Source organism: Narcine bancroftii, chromosome 1 (assembly GCF_036971445.1).
Source record: "Narcine bancroftii isolate sNarBan1 chromosome 1, sNarBan1.hap1, whole genome shotgun sequence".
Taxonomy (NCBI): Eukaryota; Metazoa; Chordata; class Chondrichthyes; order Torpediniformes; family Narcinidae; genus Narcine; species Narcine bancroftii.
In genome coordinates this window covers 394158624-394175349 of record NC_091469.1, presented here as the reverse complement: position 1 = coordinate 394175349, position 16726 = coordinate 394158624, and the positions used below count along the sequence as shown (strand labels likewise).

Here is a 16726-nt window from a genome sequence, read left to right as displayed (position 1 = left end):
TGACACATAAAATCTACCCTGAAGGAAACCATGATGACTCCAGCATATTTTATCTTATGCTCAATTGTTCCAAGGCCTCATCCTAAATAATGGACTCTAGAATCTTGCAAAACAGCCTATAACTTCCTGTCATTTGCCCCCCTCTCTCTCTCTTTTCGTAAAAAGTGGAGTGAAATTTGCAATTTTCCAGTCCTCTGTTACCATTCCCAATTCCAGTGATTACTCAAAAATCACTATTAATGCATTCATAATCTCTACAGCTTCCTCTTTCAAATCCCCTGGGTGTATTCCATCTGGTGCAGGTGAACCTTCAGCCCCTTTGGATTCTTAATCAACTTCTCCTTAGTTAAAGCAACTGCACTCATTTCTGCCCTTACTCAAATTTCTGGCACATCGCTAATGTCTCCCAGAGTGAAGACTGGCTCAAAATACCTATTCAGTTTATCTGCCATTTCTTTGTTCCCTATTTCCAGCATAATGCTTAGCCATTATATATCCATTCTTGCCTCTCTGTTACTTTATATATCTGAAAAAACTTTTGGTGTCCTGTTTATGTTATTGGCCATTGGTTTTTTTGTTGCCTTCTCTTGCTTTTGAAAGGCTATCCAATCCTTTAGCTTCCCACTAATTTATGTAAAGCTGCTTGCCCTCTCTTTTGCTGTTTTTGACTTCCTTTGTCAGCCATGGTTGCCTCTCCACCCTTGAGAATGCGTCTTCTTCTTTGGGATGAAATGATCCTGGTCATTTGAATTATTCCAGAACCTCTTACCATTGCTGCTCCACCGGCTTCCCTACTAAGGTCCTCTTCCAATCAACTTTGGCCAGCTCCTCTCTCATGCCTCTGTGATTACCTTTATTCGATTGTCCAAAATATCAGATTTTAGCTTTTCCCCACGCAAACACTGCAGAGTGAATTCAATTATGTTGTGATATTTAACTCAAAATAGTTACCTGAACTTAACAACAGAACTGCAAATTTGGGATCAACACCTCAAAAAAAAATATTTTCACTCTACTTTGATCATTTATAATCTATCTACATTTTCCTCGTATCTTGATGAAAGGCTCAAGCCTGCAACATTGGTTAGATGGTATTTGCTATATAAAGTGCACTGTTTGACTTGTTGAGTTTCTCCAGCATTGTTTTTTTTTACTTCCAGCCACAAGTGAATGCTGCCTTTTCAAGGATGGATGTTTCAATCATGGGTGAGGGAATGGACCATGCTCAGTCAGGACTGAAGGAGGTGCAGAAGCACTGCTCCTCTGAAAAGTCCAATCGTGGCCGTGGGTTCTCAGAAATTCAGGGTGGATAAAGGTGTAGGTAATAGTCCTCTTTGTGGATAGTTCACCTCCATGACAAGTTGCAAAAAGTTAGAGGCAGACATATCCCTGTTCTAAGTGCAGAAAAGTCAATGTAGCTGCAAATAATGCACTTCAGACCACTAGCTCCTTCAGTAGCCACCACTTCCTGGCAGTTCATTCCAAATTGTTAATCACCCTCTGTGGATAAACTCAGTACTCAGATGACCTTTAAATTTCTCCCTAGCACTTTAAATCTGTGTCCCAAATAACACAGAGACATAAACAGGATAGAAAATTTGTAGAAAGCATAGGACAGTGGTTCTTAACCTTTTTCTTTCCATTCACATATCATTTTAAGTAATGCTTATGCCATTAAAGCTCTGTGATTAGTAAGGGATTGCTTAAGGTAATATGTGAGTGGAAAGAAAAAGGTTGAGAACCACTGGCATAGGGCAATGGTTCAAGTTTGTATTTCCAGATTGAAGGGCCGTGATTAGTGATGTGCCAGAGTTCAGTGCTGGCCCCATTGCTGTTTGTCATCTACATCCATAATTTAGATGAAAATGAACATGGCAGAAGTTTGGAAGTGACATTGAAGTATCTGGCATCACAGATAGTGAAAATGGCTGCCAAATATTGCAACAGGATCTTAATGGATTAGGCAGATAGGCAGAGGAATGGTTAAAGGAATTTAATTCAGAGAAAAATGTGAGGTGTTGCATTTTGAGAGGTCTGCATGATGGAAGGGTGTTATTTGGGCTGGAGGCCTATTATCCATGGTGTTAGTGGTATATTGGGATCTTTGTTGTTTGGGCTATACACAAATGACTTGGATAAAAATGTAGGTGGATGGGTTAGAAAGTTAGCAGATGATACAAAGAGTGGTGGAGTTGTGGACAGTACAGAGGGCTATCAAAACATTAATATCAGCCACCGAATGGTTACAGTATGAAAGCAGGTCATTGGTCCATCAATTCTTTACTGGCTCTCATAAGAGCAATCAGACGTTACTGGCCCTTACCCCAACAGCTGCAAATTCTCTCTTTTCATTTTCTTCTCCAGCTCCCATTAAATCTGGAGGATTTCAGCCAGTCTTGCAACATCCATAGGAGGTAAAGATATATTAATGACATTTTGGGCCTGAGCCCTTCTTCAAACTATAAGCAAAAGGCAGGTAAACATCTGAATTAAAAGGCCTTTTTATGCTAAAACCATTCATTATAGCTGTCTCAGGTTTTAAAAAAGGTGATTTTACCTTTTATGCTGACAACTTATAAGGCAGATCCCATGCTCCCCTTATGCTCAGCTGAGTCGGGAGCGGCTTCCAGAGCTGAGGGAAGTAGTGCGAGTGGTGCAGTAGAGCCACCTGCCACAGAGATGACAAATTTGTGTGCCGAGAAGGGAAAGTGGCCTATACTCAACCATGGCGACTAAAGAGCAGGTAAGAGCGCTAGTGGAGATCTGTGCAAGTAGTCTTAGGACTCAGACAGATCTCTTGCACAATATAATAGCCTCTATTAACCATATGGGTTTTTTTTTTAATTCGCACTCCTGGGCCGCAGACGGACAGCGTCATCACGATGTCATCAGCCCTCTCCTTTGGAGCTGCATTCAATGGCATTCATTTTATGGAGGAGGTGGAGTGACTACTGGAAGTTGGAGTTGGAGCGTATTCCAGCAGTCCATCCGCCTTCAAAACTTTTATGGAGGTAAGTGCAGCGATGTAAAGACGGAGAATCTCTGTCTTTATATTTGTCTTTTTTCCCCTCTATAAAAGGGCCTTTTAAAGACTACATAGTATGAAGAATGGGAGAAGGAGGAGTTGAGACCCAACAGCCTAAAGGTGTTAATTGGGTAGCTCCCCTCCCCCACCATTGAACCTGCCTCCACTACTATCACTTGCTCTGCAAACCAGTTTTCCCCTCATGTCACTTCTGGCTCTTTTATTAACCATCTTCATTACATATCTCCTGTGTGGTCATCCTGGTGACCTTGTATATAAAGCAGTCCAGAGATACAGTCTAGCCTTCCAGGTTCATCTTGCAGAGAGACAAGACCTCTTAGTGTACATATTAGTTTATTAAAGCTGTCTTATACTCGCACTGCTGGTGTGGTTATTGTCAGTACATCCTGATTCGTTCTCCTTTGTAAAGGAGGACAGAGTCTCCCTTCCTTCACCACCCCCTGTTATTTCTAGACTTTATGATCCAGAAAGAAAACTTGGGTTGAGCCTTAGAGCAATGGAGTTTAAAAGAAGAATGTCCATTTCTTCTTGCATGCAGGAGCATGACCTAATCTGAGTAACATTTAATTAACTGTGCAATGATATCCCCAAGTAGAACTATACCATGAAAATAAACAAGCAACAAAAATAATCCATTCCTAATTCTGTTTTCTCTCTCACTTTCTTTGTGCTTGATACGTTGTGGGAATAAAATGAGATCATTTCAAAAACAGGTCTTATATCCTGAGTAAACATTTGCAACATGTTTACAAATCACTAACACTTCAAAAATTAAGGTGACTTCATAGAAGTGCAAAACTCAAGTGCCAAGGACAATTTAATTCCCAGGCGTATTGTAGGGAAGAATAAAATCCCATCAAGTCAGAAGAGATCACTTGCTTTTCATGCTTCCCCAGTGGGAATGTTCCCCAGTGGAGAATCATATCTCCATCACCACCATTGATCAGCTCCTCTGCGGTCAAATGCTTTACTCTCTAGTTCAGTAAAAAATGACAGCCATCCTGCAGCATTCAAACACAAATCCATGTGGACCATGAGAATCACCATCGCTGAACATTCATATTTATAAAGCAACACTATGTGATCTTTGCACCTTTAAAAGATGCAGCTGCAACTCAATTCCTTTAAAAAAAATGATAGTTTATTATCATCTACATGCAAATACAATGCACCAAAGTTCTTACTTGCTGCAAATAACTATACACCAACTACAACAGTATTTATCAAATGACCAGGTCCAGATAAACGTAGTAGCAAAAAAAGAGCCCCCGTGTTTAAGTACTATGTATTAGGAGAAACTTTTCTCATTTTCATCTTTGTGCAGTGGCTATGAGACACCACACTGACAATCTGTGTTAATAACTTAAATTTTAGCCAATTATCACTTTTAATTGGTATCTCATAGCCGCTGCACAAAGATGAAACAAAAATGTAAGCAAAACGCACCTTAGCGGAACAAAAAATAATCCTCACCTCAGCCCCTCAGTCAGCTGGCTAGTTTTATTCATTTACATCTGCAGATAGCAATGGGAAATGCAGAGCAGTTCCAGATGAGTGGGGGTGGTTATGGGTAATGAAGATGCCCATTGATCCCACATTGAGTCAACTGCTGTCCCAAGTAAGCTTTATTTTAAAAAAAATAGGGGTGGGGAAATTTCAGTGAGGGTATAATTTCAGTGTAAGTGAAAAATGTGTAAGTTAGTTTTAACAGGGAGGTGTGTAATTTCAGTGCTTGCCATAGGCACCATGTTCCCTAGATTCGCCATTGGTAATCACTGAATATATAGTGATTTGAGAAAGATAATTTTGTTATGAATAATTAAGACTATTTTAAACTTACCAAAATTAACATGCAAGGTTCGCGTCAGAAACTCTCACGGGGTAGGGTGGGGGGGGGGGGGGGGGGGTGGGGGGCGGGATTTCCACATCACCCATCCCCCACATTGTGCATGTGCCAGGTGGCACTTTGTGCACTGCCATTAGACTTCCCCCCACCGCGCCAGCCAGCACTATTTAGGGTCCCTTTAAAATAAATGCTACAGGCCCCACAATACCTTAATCCAACACTGCAAATTAACACAATACAGTATGCCAAGAGAGAAAAATAGATAAATATGAAATTATAGATCAATAAATATTCAGCTGGAATTAGTACAAGAAAAAAAGGTGGAATTTCATTTGCACAGATAGATCTTTTTTGCATTTCCAGAGTAGTTTATGGTTTGGGTAGTACAAGTAGAATTTAGTGAGGATGGAGGGTAGGAAGGAGATGAACTTTCCTCAGCCTTCACAGGCACTGCTTGGCTTTCTTGGCTATGGAGCTGGTGTTAAGGAACCAGGTGAAGTTCTCCACCAGGCGCACACCAAGGAACTTGATACTCGACCTCAACGGTAGAGCCATCAATGGTCAGGGGAGTGTGATCTCCCCAGGCCCTCCTAAAGTCGACAAACATCTCTTTTGTTTTTTTTAACATTTAGATACAGGTGGTTTGCTCTGCACCAGGTTGTTAGTGTCTGCACTTTGTCTCTATATGTTGCCTTCTCAATCTTGCTGATAAGGCGCACCACAGTCGTGTCATCAGTAAACTTTATGATGTAGTTTGAGCTGTGTTGTGGGTCAGCAGACTGAACAGCAGTGGACTAAACATGCAGTCCTGGGGGTGTGGGGGAGCCGTGCTCAGTGTGATGGTCTTGGAGGTGCTGTTTCCGATCTGGACTGCCTGAGGTCTCCCCATCAAGAAGTTGCAAATCCAATTGCAGAGGGAGGCGTTTAGACCCAGAAGACCCATCAGGTACTGAGGTGGTATTGTATTGTATTGAATGCCAAACTGAAGTCGAACAGCATTCGAACATACGAGTCTTTATTTTCCAGGTGGGTGAGGGCTAGATGAAGGGCAGTGGCGATAGTGTAGTAGTTGGAACTATATGTGAACTGCAGGGGGTCCAGTGAGGGGGGGGGGGGGCAGCAGGTGCTTGATGTGCCCCATGACAAGCCTCTCAAAGCACTTCATGACAATGAATGTGAGTGCGACAGGGCGGTAATTATTGAGGCAGGATGCAGATTACTTCTTTAGCATAGGGACAATGGTGGCACCTTTGAAGCAGGTAGGGACCACAGTGCTACTCAGACAGATGTTAAAGATGATCAGTGAGAGCATCTGCTAGCTGAGCTGCACAACTCCTGAGGACTCTGCTGGGAATGTTATCTGGTCCAGCAGCTTTTCTTGGGTTGTTTTTGCCTAGTTCTCTCCTAACACCAGCCACTGCGAGACATAGCACCTGAAATACTTACCCTTTCAGCAATCTAAAGGGATAGTTCCCTTCATGGCTCTGCCTCACACTTGTACTTCCACCATCCAACCCTTCTCATGGCATTTTCCCTTCCAACCACAGGGAATACACCGGCCCTCTACCTCCCATATTCTCACCATCCAGGGACCCAAAAAGGCCTTCCAGTTGAAATGACAATTTATTTACACTTCTTTCTTCGCATCTAATGTACACTGGAAGCTCACATCATAGACTCACAAGAACCTAGGAAATAGGAGCAGGAGAGGGCTATTTTGCCTTCATGCCTGCTCCTCCATTCAAAGAGGTCATTGCTGATCTGGCCATGGTCTCCTTTCCACAGGAGAAATCAAATGCAGATTAGATAATTACTTTGCAAAACACCTCTGTTCAGTTAGTCCACTGGCTTGCTTCCTTTCCACGCCACTTTAATTCTTTCACATTACCAAACAGATCCCTTGATCATTGACCTCCTGCATTGTCTCAATGATGCCCAATACAAGAAGAAAGAGCAGCAACCCATAATACTGCCAAGGAACATACATAACAAAACCAGACTGTGGCAGAAGCAGCCAATCCTGATGCAAGGTCCTTTCTACACAAGACGCTGCCTGATTGTCTGTGGGTGCCTGCATTCAGTCATTGGAAGATTCTAGCTACTCATTCATATTTAATTCAATCACCAAGCCAATTTCAAATACAACATCATGTAATTGCATAGGGCCTAATCTTTTGGAATGGTCTCCCATGTTTTTTCTTTGGCTTGGCTTCGCGGACGAAGATTTATGGAGGGGGTAAAAAGTCCACGTCAGCTGCAGGCTCGTTTGTGGCTGACAAGTCCGATGCGGGACAGGCAGACACGATTGCAGCGGTTGCAGGGGAAAATTGGTTGGTTGGGGTTGGGTGTTGGGTTTTTCCTCCTTTGCCTTTTGTCAGTGAGGTGGGCTCTGCGGTCTTCTTCAAAGGAGGTTGCTGCCCGCCAAACTGTGAGGCGCCAAGATGCACGGTTTGAGGCGTTATCAGCCCACTGGCGGTGGTCAATGTGGCAGGCACCAAGAGATTTCTTTAGGCAGTCCTTGTACCTTTTCTTTGGTGCACCTCTGTCACGGTGGCCAGTGGAGAGCTCGCCATATAACACGATCTTGGGAAGGCGATGGTCCTCCATTCTGGAGACGTGGACTCGATGCTGTCGACCTCTGCCATCTCGAGTACTTCGACGTTAGGGATGTAAGCGCTCCAATGGATGTTGAGGATGGAGCGGAGACAACGCTGGTGGAAGCGTTCTAGGAGCCGTAGGTGGTGCCGGTAGAGGACCCATGATTCGGAGCCGAACAGGAGTGTGGGTATGACAACGGCTCTGTATACGCTTATCTTTGTGAGGTTTTTCAGTTGGTTGTTTTTCCAGACTCTTTTGTGTAGTCTTCCAAAGGCGCTATTTGCCTTGGCGAGTCTGTTGTCTATCTCATTGTCGATCCTTGCATCTGATGAAATGGTGCAGCCGAGATAGGTAAACTGGTTGACCGTTTTGAGTTTTGTGTGCCCGATGGAGATGTGGGGGGGGCTGGTAATCATGGTGGGGAGCTGGCTGATGGAGGACCTCAGTTTTCTTCAGGCTGACTTCCAGGCCAAACATTTTGGCAGTTTCCGCAAAGCAGGACGTCAAGCGCTGAAGAGCTGGCTCTGAATGGGCAACTAAAGCGGCATCGTCTGCAAAGAGTAGTTCACGGACAAGTTTCTCTTGTGTCTTGGTGTGAGCTTGCAGGCGCCTCAGATTGAAGAGACTGCCATCCGTGCGGTACCGGATGTAAACAGCGTCTTCATTGTTGGGGTCTTTCATGGCTTGGTTCAGCATCATGCTGAAGAAGATTGAAAAGAGGGTTGGTGCGAGAACACAGCCTTGCTTCACGCCATTGTTAATGGAGAAGGGTTCAGAGAGCTCATTGCTGTATCTGACCCGACCTTGTTGGTTTTCGTGCAGTTGGATAATCATGTTGAGGAACTTTGGGGGACATCCAATGCGCTCTAGTATTTGCCAAAGCCCTTTCCTGCTCACGGTGTCGAAGGCTTTGGTGAGGTCAACAAAGGTGATGTAGAGTCCTTTGTTTTGTTCTCTGCACTTTTCTTGGAGCTGTCTGAGGGCAAGGACCATGCCAGTAGTTCCTCTGTTTGCGCGAAAGCCGCACTGTGATTCTGGGAGAATATTCTCGGCGACACTAGGTATTATTCTATTTAGTAGAATCCTAGCGAAGATTTTGCCTGCAATGGAGAGCAACGTGATTCCCCTGTAGTTTGAGCAGTCTGATTTCTCGCCTTTGTTTTTGTACAGGGTGATGATGGTGGCATCACGAAGATCCTGAGGCAGTTTACCTTGGTCCCAACAAAGCTTGAAAAACTCATGCAGTTTGGCATGCAGAGTTTTGCCGCCAGCCTTCCAGACTTCTGGGGGGATTCGATCCATACCTGCTGCTTTGCCACTTTTCAGTTGTTCGATTGCCTTATATGTCTCATCCAGGGTGGGAACCTCATCCAGCTCTAGCCTTAGGGGCTGTTGAGGGAGCTGGAGCAGGGCGGAATCTTGGACTGAGTGGTTGGCACTGAAAAGAGATTGGAAGTGTTCTGACCATCGGCTGAGGATGGAGATCTTGTCGCTGAGGAGGACTTTGCCGTCTGAGCTGCGCAGCGGGCTTTGGACTTGGGGTGAGGGGCCGTACACAGCCTTTAGAGCCTCGTAGAAACCCCTGAAGTCGCCATGTAGGACCTAGTCAAAGGCTGTACTTAAGTTCTTATAAATCCAACTACAACATTTATTATCTCTTCAAAAATTTCAACCAGTTTATTCAGACAGGATGTGTTATTGACAAGGCCATGCTGGAGATCAAATTAGTTCTAGCCTGTCCTGTCCCTGAGGAATTGGTCTGATAGCTCACCTACTACTGATGTTAGGTCAAAAGGTCTGTAATTACCAAGAAGGAGGACATTCTGCTTCTCTTCAAAGGGAAACCACATTTGCCATCCATTAGTCTTTTTGTACCTTATGTTCAGCCAGCAGAGATTTTAAATTCTCAGCCAGAGCCTCAGCAGTCTCCTCTCTTGCCTCCCATAGAAGCTTATGGTAAATTAGATTTAGGCCTGGGGCTCCATCTTTAAACTCATTAAGGCAGTGAATACTTCCTCTATTTATGGAAGCTTGAAGTAGATTTTCCCCTTCACTGAATCGTCCGATTACGAAGTCTGTTTCTTTTGTGAATATTGTTGATAAATATTTATGTCCCTAATGGTCCTACTCTTTTGCTGGTTATTCTTTTGTCCTTAATATACTTATAAAAATCACTTGGGTCAATGTTAATCCAGTCTGTCAATGGTACTTCATGATCCCCATTTGCCTTCTAATTTCCTTTATCAGGACTTACCTACATTTTTTCTACTGTTGATAGGTTCTTAGTCCCTACCCCCTATTCACTGCTCATTAGTTCTCTAAATTCACCTACGGCTCCTAGAACGCTTCCATCAGCATTGTCTCTGCTCAACATTCATTGGAGCGAATCCACGTGGCTGAAGATCCAACTGTGTTGGGTAGGTCACGTCTCCAGAATGGAGGACCATCGCCTTCCCAAGATCGTGTTCTATGGCGAGCTCTCCACTGGCCACCGTGACAGAGGTGCACCAGAGAAGAGGTACAAGGACTGCCTAAAGAAAGCTCTTGGTGCCTGCCATATTGACCCCCGCCAGTGGGCTGATCTCGCCTCAAACCGTGCATCTTGACGCCTCACAGTTCGGCGGGCAACAACCTCCTTGGAAGAAGACCACTTCACTGACAAAAGACAAAGGAGGAAAAACCCAACATCCAACCCCAACCCACCAATTTTCCCTTGCAACCGAGTCCGCCTGTCCCGCATCGGACTTGTCAGCCACAAACGAGCCTGCAGCTGATGTGGATGTTACCCCTCCATAAATCTTCGTCCGAGAAGCCAAGCCAAAGAAAGAAAGAAGTTCTCTAAATCCATGTCTCTCTCGATCCAACCCTTGATATCCTGTACTTGATACAATTTGCTTTCATCCTTACAGGGACATGTTGCCTCTGAACTTTTGCTGTTTTTCCCTTGAATACTTCCCACTGGGCAGATTATGGACAACAGAAAGGAGACACTCCTAGTCTACCTTTTGCCAGGTACTGTATTATATTAACTGTTCTTCCCACCAAGGTGATCTGACCTTTGGAGAGTTTCAAACAGTCCGTTTTATTGATATTTCATAGCATCTGCAGTTCTTTACTTTTCAATTACTCTTGAAGATCCTCACACAAATCCAACAAGATTCCAGATGCATACTACCTGGAAAAATTATCACTTAAAAGTGGAAATAAATTAGAGGTTAAGTAATGCAATTATGGCATCTGACCCATCTTAAATCTGTCAAACAGAAATAATCAAAGGGCATGGCATTATTTATGTAACTTCGTCACGTCATTGAAAGTTATGAAAAAAAAATCATTCGGCCTCTTTAAAGCTTGCAATAAAGGTGCTTTGAGCAAGTAATAATTTTGACAGCTCTCCTCAGGTTGCTCCATTCAAGTTTTAAGAGAACTTAGAAAGAGTATTTCAAATGTAGTTGAACCAAGAAATCTAAAAAGGAGGATGTATTTGATTTTTCCTAAATTGTTCTATTAATGTAACTGCTTGCTTCACCGCATGAAGCTTTCATGATTGTGCAGAATGATAACCTCTTTCAAAAGTTTCCATCACTGTTTATAAAGTGCTGGAAACACTCAACAGATCAGGCAGCACCTAGGGAAAAATAAACAGAATTAATGTTTCAAGTCAAAGACCCTTTGCCAGAACTGGGGCCACAATGAACAGTTTTCAACTTGAAACATTAACTGTTTCTCCTTCCATGGATGTCACCAGACATGCTGAGCACTTACAGTATTTTATTTTTATTTCAGACTTCCAACATTTAAAGTTTTTTAAAAATTACTTGAACCTGCATATACTCCACAGAATTAACACGTACCTAAGTAAAGATCTGGACCCACTGCAATTTGCCAATTGTCACAATCACTCCGCGGCAGATGCAATATCGCTGGCTCTCCATTCAGCTCTGGATCGCCTTGAAAACAACAATTAAGACATATGGCTGCCCTTCATAGACTACAAATCAGCTTTCAATACCATTATTTCCCCCAGTGCTGATCAAGAAGCTGCAAACTCTAGGCTTCTGAACCCCACTCTGCAATTGAATCCTTGATTTTTCTCATTGGAAGACCATAGTCAGTATGAATTGGAAACAGTCTCTCCTCCTCACTGATCATCAATCCTAGGCACCCCAAGGATCCATGCTTAACCCACTGCTCTACTTGTTATATACTCAGAACTGTGCATCCAGGCACAATTCCAAAGCTATCTACAAGTTTGCCAATGACAGCACAGTTGACGGTAGAATCACAAATGGCAATGAGGAAACGTACAGGAGGGAGTTAGATCAGCTCATTGAATGGTGTAACACCAACAAGCTTGAGCTCAACATCAGCAAAACAAAGGAGATTATTGTGGACTTCAGAGGGAAGTCAGGGGAATACAACCCAGTCTTCATTGAGGGCTCAGTAGTGGAGAGGGTCAATAACTTCAAATTCCTGGGTGTCCACATCCCCAGTGATATGTCCTGGAGCCTCTACATTGATGGAATCACAAAGAAGGTTTGCTAGCAGCTATACTTTGTGAGATGTTTGTGGAGATTCGGAATGTCATCGAAGACTCTTGTAAATTTCTACAGGTGTACCGAGGAGAGCATTCTGGCTGATTGCATCACTGCCTGGAATGGCGGCGCCAACTCTCAGGACAAAAATAAACTGAGTTGTTAACTCAGCCTGTAATATCACAGGCACCAGTCTTCACTCGATCGAGGACATATACATCTGGCGGTGTCTGGAAAAAAGCAGCCTCTATCCTCAAAGGCCCCCACCACCCAGGCCATGCCCTCTTCACTCTGCTACCATTGGGGAAAAGGTACAGGAGCCTGAAGATGAGCACTCAGCAACACAAGGTCAGCTTCTTCCCCACTGCCATCAGATTCCTGAATAATCAATGAACTAAAGGCACTGTCTTGCTTTTTGTTACTCTTATTTTATTTTTTATAAAATTGTCATAAGATGGTTGTAATATGAATGTTTGCACTCTGATGCTGCCACAAAACACTGAATTTCACGACTTGTTCATCACAATCAATCCTGATTTGGATTCTGCCTGCCAAGAAAATGAACTTCATGCATCGGACTATTCATTGACTACCGTTCAGCTTTAAACATGATCTTATCCTCCAGCAACAAGCTGCAAAACCTGGACCTCTCCACCGCAGTCTGCAACTAGATCCATGACATCCTCATTAGAAGACCACAATCAGTACGAATCGGAAATAAAGTCTCCTCCTCACTGATAATCAACACAGCCGCATATCATGGATACATGCTTATCCCACTGCACTAATCTCTCTACACCCATAACTATGTGGCTCGGCACAATTCAAATGCCATCTACAAATTTGCTGATGACACCACAGTAATTGGCAGAATCATAGATGGCAATGAGGAATTGAACAGATGTGAGATGGATCAGTGAGTAAGTGATGTCACAACAACAACCTAGCACTCAATGTTAGAAAAATTAAGGAACTGATTGTGGACTTCAGGAAGGGGAAATCAGAACATGAACCATTCAGCAGCAGAAAGGGTTCAGAACCTCAAATTCCTGGGTGGCAACATCTCTGAAGATCGGTCCTGGGGCCTGCATGTCAATGCAACCATGAAGAAGGCTTGCCAGCGGCTATACTTCGCGAGGAGTTTGAGGAGATTTGGTATGACACCAAAGACTCTTGCAAGCTTCTACATATTTACCGTGGAGATTATTCTGACTGGTTGCATCACTGTCTGGTAAGGAGGCGTCAACTCACAAGAAAGGAAAAGACTACAGAGAGTTGCCATCATGGGCATCAATCTTCACTCCATCGAGGACATCTATAAGAGGTAGTGTATAAAGATTCTTTCCTCATAGATCCCCATTACCCAGGCAATGCCCCTTCACACTGCTACCATCAGGAAGGAGGTACAGGAGGCTGAAGACGAACACTCAATGGCACAAAAACAGCTTCTTCCCCTTTGCCATCTGAATTTTGAATGGACATTGAGCTACAGACGCTCACTATCTCCTTTTGTAATAATTTGTTTATTTTTTAACATAATTTATAACAATATTTGCACCTTTAATTCTGCCACAAAGCAACAAATTTTGTGACATGCTCATGACAATATATTCTAATTCGGATTCTCTTGGTGCCACACTTTGTTATCTGCAAAATTCAATTTAAATATCAAAACATCACAGGAACTCCAGGACTGAGCAATTCAAGAATTGCATGAAACTCACCACTTCCTTCTGGGTTATTGACACTTGAGCAGCTGCAGGGAAAATGAGCTTGGGCACCAGTGATGGGAATTTCATCCCATTGCTCACATAGTTTAAATGTAAGAAAAATACACAGAATTGGATAAGACATTGGTGTTGCATTTTGTGCTGCTGCCTCCAGCTCGAGTCAGTTTCCTAGGTTTAATCCCGCTTTCGGGTCCTGTTTGCACATTCTCACCATAACTCAGTTTTAAGAGGTTACTGTGAGCAAGTTCTCAGTGAAGGTGTGCCAAAGTAATGAAAGAGCATTTAATGGAAATGGCAGAAAAAGTGCAACAGAGAACAACACTGTTTCGTTTGGCTGCTTATATACAGTCAGAATTTGAAATAAAGGAAGAGGGGAAATAGACTCATTGGTTAACTTGGCCAGGAATCAGGATGGACCTGTTAGCCTGATGGCTTTCTTCAATATCATAATGGGAGTAGACTTCTCCATAAATAATATTTAAATTTGTGTTCTATTTCCTTTATATTTATAAAAGGATGATAACTGATCATGTGTTAATGCTAAGCAATTAAATAACTTACAACTTTATGAATAAAATAAATTTTAAAACAGACATGTTCTGAGAGCTGCTTCATTAATAGTTCAAAATGACCTATAGTTCAAGACGTCACAATAAAATTCTTATAACCAAGCTCACCTATGAACTCCTACCATCACCATTCACCAAAACTTAACCAAAAATATGGCAAACCTAAACAATCTTATCTATCGATTCAAATCCCGGAAAACACAACTGGTACACCCTCGAGCTGATTCAAAGAACAGACAAACTTTCTAGCAACTAAATTGAAGATATTCCCAATCCAGACCATCTCTTGGTATCTCATTATTGCATCTTGCAGCATAAGCTTATCAAATGCCATTAAATAATCAGCATGCACTAAGTTATCCGGGTCTTCCATACACCTTTAACACAAACAGGTCTGTTAAGTATCTCTGTTCATCCCTTTTCTTTCCAGTGATCACTCAGAGCATTGCCTGGGATATTGTCAAGGATTCAAATCCAAGAATATCAGGCAGATGGTCCAGCAGTTACACGACTCCAATCTTTTCTTGAATTTTTGAAGATCCACTTTACGCAAGTTGGTTTTCAATTGAAGGGAGTCATTCCTAACCAATGCAAGCTATTGGACAAATATGCAACGTGCTCACAGTCTGACAAACTATAATTGATGATGGACGCATGCCTGAAACATTGGTTACCCTCAACTTCCTTTGGATGTTGTGTGACCCGTTATTTATTCCAGCACATTTGTATATTGCCCTCAATCCCGTCATCTGGAGACCTCCTTGTTATGCTCACAAAGTCTGAGTTCCTCAGCAGGCTTGAATGAATTTCATCAGGTCCTGAAAGGTCACCTTTTTCAAGATTTTTTTACTGCAACAAAATGTCCACCTAGAATTCATTTTATCAGGAAATAACTTCAAAAGTGGTGAATAACAACAAATTGAAAATGCTTTTTTTTAAACTTTAAAATAATCTTATTAGACATCATTATCTCAGATAAACTTCACAATCTATACCATTTCATCTTCCCGAACACAAGAGAACTCCACAGAACATTATATCGCTTCTATCCTTGGTCAGCCTCATGATCTTCAATCTCAAGGTTAACCAGCTATTGATTTAACTCCACCCACAAGGAAAAGATCAGGAAAAGTAGCCAAGGATTCCAATGCTGATCCTCCAGTGTTTAATAGAAAGCTTTTGCATTTAAAGCAAAAATAACAAAATGTGCATCAACGGAAACATATCCTAATCAAATACAGATAACCCAACAGGGTACTCAATTAATGCTGAGTTGCAAAAAGCTATTTTTTGGGGTGAATGTCAGAAGTAACCAACTATGGAATAATGATTACAATTTTTATGACCAACTATTCACATTTATAGCACCCTGGATCTGCAACAAAAAAAGACATTTTCTTTAAGCCAGTGTTGAAGTTTAATTCCCAGGCTTTAACCATATAACATAACCAGATAACAATTACAGCACAGAAACAGGCCAGTTTGGCCCTTCTAGTCCATGCCAAACACTTTCTCCCACCTAGTCCCATTGACCTGCACCCAACCCCTAACCCTCCACACCTCCTTTGTCTATAAACCTATCCAATTTTTCCTTAAATATTAAAATCGAACCTGCATCTACCATTTCAGTCAGAAGCTCATTCCATTCCCACCACCCATTGAGTGAATAAATTCCCCTTTCAATCTCACTCCATGTCCTTTTGTTTGAACCTCCCCCCCACTCTCAATGGAAAAAGCTTGTCCACATGGACTATCTGTCCTCCTCATAATTCTAAATCCTCTATCAAATCACATCTCAATCTTCTATGCTCCAGGAAATAAAGTCCCAGCCTGCTCAACCTTTCCTTGAAACTCAAATACTGAAACCCAGGCAACATTCTTGTAAATCTTCTCTGCACTCTCTTTATTCTGTTTATTCTTTTTTTTCTTCTTCTTCTTTGGCTTGGCTTCGTGGACGAAGATTTATGGAGGGGTATGTCCACGTCTGCTGCAGGCTCATTAGTGACTGACAAGTCCGATGCGGGACAGGCAGGCACGGTTGCAGCAGTTGCAAGGGAAAATTGGTTGGTTGGGGTTGGGTGTTGGGTTTTTCCTCCTTTGTCTTTTGTCAGTGAGGTGGGCTCTGCGGTCTTCTTCAAAGGAGGTTGCTGCCCGCCGAACTGTGAGGCACCAAGATGCACGGTTGGAGGGGAGATCAGCCCACTGGCGGTGGTCAATGTGGCAGGCACCAAGTGATTTCTTTAAGCAGTCCTTGTATATCCTTCCTATAATTCAGCGACCAAAACAACACACAATATTCCAAATCTGACCTCACTACTTCAACATGACATCCCAATTCCTGTACTCAATACTCTGATTTATGAAGGCCAGCATGCCAAATGCTTTCTTCACCACCCTATTTG

The 16726-nt window shown here is 42.7% G+C and overlaps 1 protein-coding gene across 5 annotated transcripts in view; it reads right to left on the bottom strand.

Annotated features, from left to right (window-relative positions):
- The window catches only part of LOC138751440 (glucocorticoid-induced transcript 1 protein-like), a 296823-nt gene that overhangs the window by 159017 nt on the left and 121080 nt on the right, over positions 1-16726 (bottom strand). The window lies entirely within an intron of this gene.